We start from the raw sequence: 8,873 nt of genomic DNA, 5'->3' as shown, positions 1-8,873 counted from the left end.
TTCTTCTAATGCATTATTTTGTATCAACTGCCATCTAGTGAGAAAGGTTAGTTAATTTAAAAAGCAAGTTTTTATTCCGATGTGAAACCAATTACATTTATCAATAACATCACTTGTAGGTCAACACTATGCTTATTCAGAAAGCAAAAGCTTTTGGTGAGTGTGACATTCATTATAGAAATCTTCTCTGGTATGAGAATTTAGCCTGATATCCATAGTTTTTAGAGTTGGGCTTATCACCATGTCCATTAATTACACACAAAGACACCTATGAACCATTTTAGAGATGTCCTTATGATACAACCTTTGTTTCATCCCAAGTATACTATGGAGGCAGCCTAAATTCATTCTTAGCTCTCCCAGTTTTAAAATAATGTTTACCATTTTCTCCTGACATATGTCTTGATGTACAGACAATCTACAGTGCTTCAATCAGAATCTTGGCATTGATAAAGTCAATGGCTCACATCTGTCAAGCTCCTACTAGCTGATACATTTGTTTCTTGGGCTATGATATTTCAAATGGTATGAATCTAACTGGTTTACAATGAAAACATCAATAACATTAGCATAACACATAAATAATATATAAAAACATCAGTAAGTAGCCATATCTGAATACTAAAGGTAAAGGTAAAGGTTCCCCCGCACATGCATGCTAGTCGTTTCCGACTCTAGGGGCCGGTACTCATCTCCGTTTCAAAGCCGAAGAGCCAGCGCTTGTCCGAGGACGTCTCCGTGGTCATGTGGCCGGCATGACTAGACGCCAAAGGCGCACGGAACGCTGTTACCTTCCCACCGTAGTGGTCCCTATTTTTCTACTTGCATTTTTACGTGCTTTCGAACTGCTAGGTTGGCAGAAGCTGGGACGAGTAACAGGCGCTCGCTCTGCTACGCGGCACTCGGGATTCAACCCGCCAAACTGCCGACCTTCTGATCGACAAGCTCAGCGTCCTAACCCACTGAGCCACCGTGTGCCTTTCTATCTGAATACTAGTCCTTGCTTAATGACCACTTGTTCACCAACAGTTCAAACTCACAACAGTGCTGAATGACTAGCAATTATGACCAGTACTTGTACTTATGACAATTGCCCCTAGAGTTATACACATAACATCTCTATTACATGAGCTGCATTGGATGCCAGTTTGCTTCTGGACCCAATTCAAGTTGTTGGTTATCACTTTTAAAGCCATTCTTGGCATGGGATTAGGTTACTGAGAAACTATCTCATTCTAATTACATCAAGCTATTTATTTATTAAATTTCAATCACAATAAATTCATAATAAAAATTCAGATTATAACTAAAAGATGGAAGGAAGAGAGCCCAACGTACAGGGGGATCTGCTATTAGGTGGTCCATCAACCACCTCCAGTGTGGTACGTCCCCATTGGGGCTCCAGGCCAACTAGCAGAGCTAGGTCTTCAGGCTCTTGTGGAAGGTCAAGAGGGTGAGAGCCAATCTCATCTCAGGGGTCAAGATGCTCCAAGGTTCTGGGCCAAGGCAGAGAAGGTGCTTCTCCTGGACCCCTTCAGCTGGAATTGACAGTATCCACAGCATGCTTCCTCTGCTGGCATGGGAGAAACGGGCCATTCCCATTGGGATGAGACAGTTCCTCAAGTAGCCTGGACCCATATCATATAGAGCTTTGATAACCAACACCTTGAATTGCACCCAGAAGCAAACCAAAGCGGTTCGCAGAAGAACAGTGCAATATGGGCCACTCTAGAGGCCCTCAAATTTGCCCATGCTGTCACACTCCACACCACTCATAATTTCCAAATGCTCTTTAAGGATAGCCCCAAGCTATTCCACCTAGTCAGAAAGAGGATATGTTGTGTCAGTGAAAAACATTTTGACTGGCATGATCTAGGAAGAGTGCCTTCTCTGCTGTTGCTCCTGCCCTTTTGAACACCTTACCCCAGAGCTGGGGGGGCACTCTTCTAGACTTCTGAAAAAGTGTTAAGACCTGGCTCCACAATTGGCATGTGGATCCAAAAGGGATATGAAAACCTGGGGTAACATAAGGGTTCTCCCTCCGCCTCTTTAACTTTTTAAGAGCTCAATTTTTAATTTTGTTCTTAATTCTGTTTTTATTTAAGCTTTTTATACTAGAGTATGTTTTTTATTGTAAACTGTCCGGAGTCACTTAGGTGAGATGGGTGTAGAAATGTGATAAGTATCTGATAGTAGGATGTCCTGCAGTTTCTGCAGGTCCAATAGCTCCTGTAGAAAATGATTACGTCCAAATACCCTCCTGCTGTAATTCATATGGAGTGGGAACTCTTAATAGACATTTGCTGTAAACATACCTCTGTTTGGACTGAGCAATCCCACAAATAATCAGGCCTCAAGCCATGAAGTACTTTTAAATATTGATATTCCAATCTTTAGGCAAGTATAAGCTTAACTGAGCAGTTTAATAAACTTGTAAAATTTAAACTGTTATTGCATGTGTTATGAATGTACCTGCTTGCCAGCCATTCACAATACTTTTTTTTTTTTTTTTTTTAATTCCATTTATATCCCGCCCTTCTCCGAAGACTCAGGGCGGCTTACAAGCTTAGCAGTAGCCTTCATTCTATGTATATGCCTGCTTATTAGGGCTTTCACCCACCCCCCAAGCGGCATTATTACAAAGTCAGCTTATTGCCCCCAACAATCTGGGTCCTCATTTTACCTACCTCGGAAGGATGGAAGGCTGAGTCAACCTTGAGCCTGGTGGGATGCGAACCTGCAATAATTGCAGGCAGCTGGTGTTACTTAAGGAGGCATTAGCCCACTGCTCCACCAAGGCTAATAAGGTGGGTCAGAAAGAAACTTTGGCAAGCCTTCATGATTCTGTTATTATGCCCTACAACAATAATGTCAATAACTACTGTACTTTCGTTGGTATGTTTCTTTTAAACAGCTGTTTTACTGTGATCTGGACAACTCTGGGATTTATCCTTGTCTTTGAATATTTGTCTTGTGGTACATCAAATTAATAAGGGCTTCTATCTTTTATCAGAAATATCTCATGTTATGTTCTTTTTAAATAAATATTCATTTATTTGTGATGAGATTGGTCTATTTTCAGGGGGAAAGAACAGCTAAATGTCTAGCTTAACACCTTTGCCTTATATGGCCATGAGACTGTATTACTGAAATTATTTAACTTTTTGTATGTTTATTTTTTAATTGCCTGAAAAGCAGCACAGATTGTAATACCCGTATCTCTTACTGGGTTTATAGGTGTTCTAAATATTCTGCCCCAGTCTTATTGATAATAGCTGACTGTTGCAGAAAAGAATGTAAAGAGGCTTTTGCTGTGCAAATTGCCATACCATTAATTACATGAATTAACCAAGAACAACTGTGAAGTCTTGTTTGAATAAAATTCTTTGTTCCAGTTTGCATCATATTAATCAAAACATTCCTATCTCATCACACATGCCATGACAGTAGAGAGAGAGGGAAAGAAATAAAATATGCTTGCATTTGAACAGTGATGTTTTGGAAACAATTTTATATCAAAGAAGCTGTTGCTATATGAAAGGGTATTACATATTGATTTAATCTGTCTATAATATGAGGAATAATAGTAAAATTCCTGTTATTGTTTATGTTAGCTTATGTTACAGTGGTGTTATATCAAAAAGGGCTATATTATGGAGGATTATTATACTATTTATATTTCAATATTTGATTAAAAGATGCACTTAGACACCCATCTTGGAGTGCAACTTTGGGTGGCTCACAAAAACAAAAATCACAAAAGCAATTTTAAAAAACCATAAAAACAAAGACCAAATCTGGTACTTCAGCCATCCTTCTGAGATGTCCTCAACAAACCACCCCCAAGCTCCACCCTAGCACCTTAAAGCATTGTTTAAGGGAAGAAACCTGGATCACGCCAACTTATCCACTCGTGAGTAGTCACAATTGGAGCATTTTGCAATAGTCCATCTGAGAAGTGACCAAGTCATGAATGACTATCAGCAAAGTTTCTTTGTCTTGGGATGAATGCAAGTCGGCACACAAAATGAATCTGTGTAATGGCCCCTCTGGCCACAACACCTGCTTTTTAAGCAAGAGCCACAAGTTCAGGAGAACCTATAAAGTGCACATCATTTCTGCCTAGGAAATACAATCCCACCTAGAATCAAAGACATTTTACCAGACCCTGGAGGGCTGAAAATCCAAAGCCATTCCGTCTTACTAGAGTCTGAATCAATTCTTCCCATTCAAACCGTAACGGTCTCCAGGCACTATGTCAGTACCTCAACAGGATCACCTGACCAGCTAGGGTTGGAGATGTGCAACTGAGTATCATCAGTATACCCAACACTGACAAATGACTTCCCCCAGCACTTCGTATACAGGTAGTCCTCACTTCAGTATGGTAATTGGGACCAACAACCCTGTTGCTAAGCTGTCCTAATTATCATTATTTGCTGTTGTAAAGTATGACATCACTTGACCATGTCAATGTACAAGGGCTGTTTGCAGCAGGTTTGGTTACAGTTGAAAGGAATAAAAGTATTATTCAGAAATTTCTAATGAGTCTAAAGGTTGAAGCAGAAGCCAACTGAAGATCAGAAATATTTTATCTAAGTATTGACAGGTACAAATGTGAAAAGCAGAAGTTACAAATTGTAAGAGGAAATATTGAAACAACTATAGGAGACGGACTGTGGTAATAGAAAATTAATGCGGTCCGGAAAGTTTATCGGATGATTAGGGAAGGGGCGTAGAGTGCGATAGGGGAGGTGGAATCTGCGTCGGGGATAGGATATAAAAATGTGTCGACTTCCGGTGGCAACGCGACGTCGAAAGACAGCCGTTTTCGGGCTGCCCGCTCCGCAGCTGTGTTTTTCCATCGTAAACAGCGTCTATCAGCTGTTTAGATGGATTTGAAGCCCCCTCCTCGGGAGAAGAGGAGGGGGTGAGGCCCCAGGTAGGGGTTGAGCTCTCTGGGGCTGCCTGAGCTGAGAGCTTGGGCGGCTGAAGGATGAGCCCCCCCGAAGCCTGGGTTGCTCCGAGCTGCGCAGCGCCTCTGCTCTGGGATTCTTGGAGCAGAGCCAGGCGTTAGCAACCACCCCTGCCAAAAGGAAATACTTTTGATTATCAAGATGCAGGCAGAGCGGTACAGGAGGTCAAGGTGAAGTGGACTCTTTATTTTTACTCTCTAGCTCAATGGATTTTATAGCTTTAAAGTGAAAGTGCGTAATAAGTGAAAGTGGGGGAAGATGGCGGCTAAAACTTCTAAAGCTCTTCGGAATGCGGGGTCTTCCCTGGTGCAAGAGACCTCACTGCAAGCTTTGCTTCCTCCTGCATCTCCTCCGGTATTGACGCTTAAGGATTTACAAGACGCTCTTGGAAAGCACGCACAACTGATGTCTGATATGATGGATGAAAAGTTGAAAAAGCTGGAGGAGAAATTGGAGGAGAAAATGGAGGAGAAAATGGAGAAATTGGAGAAGAAGATGGAAGAGAAGCTGAGAGCAATGAGGGTGGACATCTTGTCTAAGGTTGTATCCGTAGCTGAATGTGTGCAACAGCTGGATGTAAAAGTGGAGGATCTCAGTCAAAAGAACTCTATATTAGAAGCAAAGGTATTAGAAAATGAAAATATAAGGGATAAAATGGATGAAGAATTGAGCCGTGCTCAGTATAATCAGATGCAGAATGCTATTAGAATTAGGGGTTTAAAGGAGAATGGTAAAGAAGATTTAAAGCAGCTGATTTCTGAGGCTCTGGAAGGGGTACTGGGCCAGTCAGCATCTGAAATTGAGGGAAATATGGACAAAGTTTTTCGTGTAAATTCATGGATTGCAAGACAGAGGAAGTTACCCAGAGATGTGGTGGTCTATTTTACAAAGAGAGTAATTAGAGATGAAGTCATTCAAGCTGCTTATGATACTAATTTGGTAGTGGCTGAGCAAGAAGTTTTGGTTTTAAAAGAGATTCCTCCGAAGATCCTAAGGAGAAGGAAAGATTTCGCATTTCTAGTACAGGAACTTAAGAAACGTGATATTAAGTTCAGATGGGAGATCCCAGTTGGGTTGGTGACAACGCACGAAGGTAAAAGACATCGTTTGGTTACTGTGGCTCAGGCACGTGATTTTTATAGTAATGTGTTAAAAGCAACCCCCCTATCATTTTTGGAAGCTGCAAAAGGACACGGTGTGGGAAAGTTTCAAGATGTTGCAGACAGACAGACAGAGGACAATGGTGGTGGAGGGGATCAAGCTACAGTCTCATCGGTTGCTGCAGGAGGCCAGAAGATGACGCGTGCCGCCCTAAGAAGAGCGAGACGAGAGCAAGAGCAAGACCAGCGGAAAGTTATGGAATCTTCAAAGTGTGCTTACAATGAAGATGTAGGAGGAGAGCGGTCTAAAGAAGTTTTGGGGGTCATGACAGAGGTGCTCCAAAAGTTTTGGGGCGTTAAGATTGTTGATTAAATTTCTAGATTAGAATGTCAATGGAGTAAAATTATTATAGAGGAGAAAGAAAGTTTTTTTTTCTTTTTTTTAATATTTTATATAATTTAAGATTGATGTTATTTGCTTGCTAGAAAAGTATATTAGGGTTACAGACTTAAAGTATGTGTTGAACTAAGAGTGGGTATGTAAGCACCTAATTAATAACAAGTTGTCTTAGAGATTGCTTAAAAAAAATTTTTTATATATATACTCTTTTTATTTGAACTTTTATTTGAACTTAAGGATGATTTGGAACTGAGACATTTGGCGTGATACACGCAAGAACTATTTTAGATTATAGTTTAGTTTGGTTGGAGATTATTAAGATTAACAGAGATAAGCGCTTTTGGTGAGTAACTGAGAATTTGTTTGGAAATTAGAGAAAGGTGGGAGAATGCAAATAGCAGGTGAAAGTTTTTTTTTCTTTTCCCTTTTTTTTTTTGAAATTAATATGAATAAGGACTGGGATTAAGAAAATTTATTTTGAGTAAAGATCTTTTTTTGTTTTCCTCTTTTTCTTCTCTACTTTATTTGTAATATTAATATTGTTTGTATTCATTTTATATGAGCTAGAGAGAGATAGAATTTATACTTTATTGTTGATAATATAGGGGTGTTTATGTTTGTTTTTTGATTTTATGCCCTGTATTTAGCTCTGGGAAGTGGGGGGGGGGAGGAGGGAGTGGGGGAGAGGGATGGGGTGGGGGAGGGGGGGATTAAAGTTAAAATGTATTGTAAAACTTTTTAAATAAAAAATGTGTCAAACAGTTCTGTAAGGTGTGGCTGAACTCCTGTGTGTTTCGGTCCACCAAGCCTTTGCAAATGCTTCTTTTGAAATAAAACTTTGTTGCTGGAATTCCAAGTGAGTTTGTTTTGTTTTGGATCTTGAGCCACGTTCCAAACACAGTTACTAAGCAAATCCCATGTGGTCATTAAACGAAACCTTGTGCCAAATTCCCATTGTTTTTCCTTGTTGGAAATGGGAAGTGAAAATCCTAAATAGTAATCACATAAATGTGGAATGCTGTGATCGCCATATTTGTAGGCCCAAATTGGAATCACCTCACTACAGAAACACTAGAGATGGCTGCAATTACAAGAACAAGTTGTTAAGTCTTATTCAGCAGTGTGATAACTTTGAATGGTCACTGAATGAGTAGTCAACCAAGGACCAAGTTTAGGTTAGAGGAGTGGTGAGACCTTAGCACTGAGACACACTACCTGATGACAAGGCTGTGAACTTTTCAGAGGCAAAACTAAGCTTAATAGGGACAGTTACACCTACATATTTTAGTACATATGGAGGTATTCATCAGAACTTGTTACTATGAAGTTAAAAAGCACAATAACCACAAAATGTTTTGAAAATAAGTCCCACTGAATGTTCAGTGTGATTTATAGCCATGCAACTGTGTTTAATTTTATCCTTAAAGAGCAAAACTTCACAGACAAGCTCAAAAGTCCTATTAATAAAATTTATGCCATCTTGCAAATATAGGATTGTACATGAAGCATTGAAGAGCAGGCTTTTAAAGCAGTGTAAATTCTATCCCGGCAACATACTTCCAACTGGCCTGCACTGAAGGAAACCCAATTATTTTCTAATTTCAGAATTAATGGGAGATCAGGCCTTCTTAAATAAAATCTAAAGAACACATCCCATTCTGTTCTAACTATAAACCTGTGGTCAGAAAAAGGTACATATTCAAGTTAACTTTGCTTCAGCTGCATTCTGGTGAATCAACCATGGCAAACAGGATTGGAAAGGGAGAACTTAAATCCTACGTCCTTCGTGTAAGATGTCTGCTGCGGGGTCGTTGCTTCTTCCTCTGCTTAATCTACCTCACAGAGGGAATAAAAGAATAAAGAGGCAGCAGGCTCTACGGGCATATCAGCTGCCTCTTAGGGTGTTGTTGTTTTGTTTTGCAGGTCGAGGCGGGATAAATTTAGCGTGAAAAATTGCCTTCTTAGACCCTCCTAAACTTTCTAAGGTTCGGAATCTGTTTCGAAACATGATTTCGCAACTACGCTTTGCAAGAAGAGGAGGTTTGAGAGGGGAAGCTCTTTTTCCTCTCGAAAGCGTCTTCACATTTTTCCCCCTAATTTTTTTCGCCCTGGAAGTTATTTCCGCTCCTTTACAAAAAGGAGACGGACTCCGCCGCTGTCGCCACGGCCGAGGTAGGAGCCGGTGACGCGTGAGGGGAAGAAGAAGAAGAAGAAAAAAAAAAGGCGCGGCTCTTCTTCCTCGAGTGTCATGGCGCCGGCACCCCGTGAGGTAAACAGAATGTGCCGGATGGAGAGAGGCCGGCGCGACCGAGAGTGGGCGGAGGAAAGCGCCGAGACGGTTTTGTTGTGCGACCGGGGCTGCTGCGGGCTTCCGCCTTGGCACAATGGACGGAGAGC

At 40.8% G+C, this 8,873-nt stretch overlaps 1 protein-coding gene across 4 annotated transcripts in view; it reads left to right on the top strand.

Moving 5' to 3' along the window:
* The first annotated feature begins 8,693 nt into the window (after positions 1-8,693).
* TUT7 (terminal uridylyl transferase 7) overlaps positions 8,694-8,873 on the top strand; it is a 38,393-nt gene continuing 38,213 nt past the window's right edge. For 2 of the 4 annotated variants that reach the window (XM_083355849.1, XM_083355847.1), the window contains exon 1: positions 8,695-8,873. This exon is cut by the window's right edge and continues 117 nt beyond it. The gene's annotated coding sequence lies outside the window, so the exon portion shown is untranslated. The other 2 variants (XM_083355848.1, XM_083355850.1) reach the window with 2 other exon arrangements.

Source organism: Vipera ursinii (assembly GCF_947247035.1).
Source record: "Vipera ursinii genome assembly, chromosome: 2".
In the NCBI taxonomy this organism is placed as follows: Eukaryota; Metazoa; Chordata; class Lepidosauria; order Squamata; family Viperidae; genus Vipera; species Vipera ursinii.
This window is presented reverse-complemented; position numbering and strand designations above follow the sequence as displayed.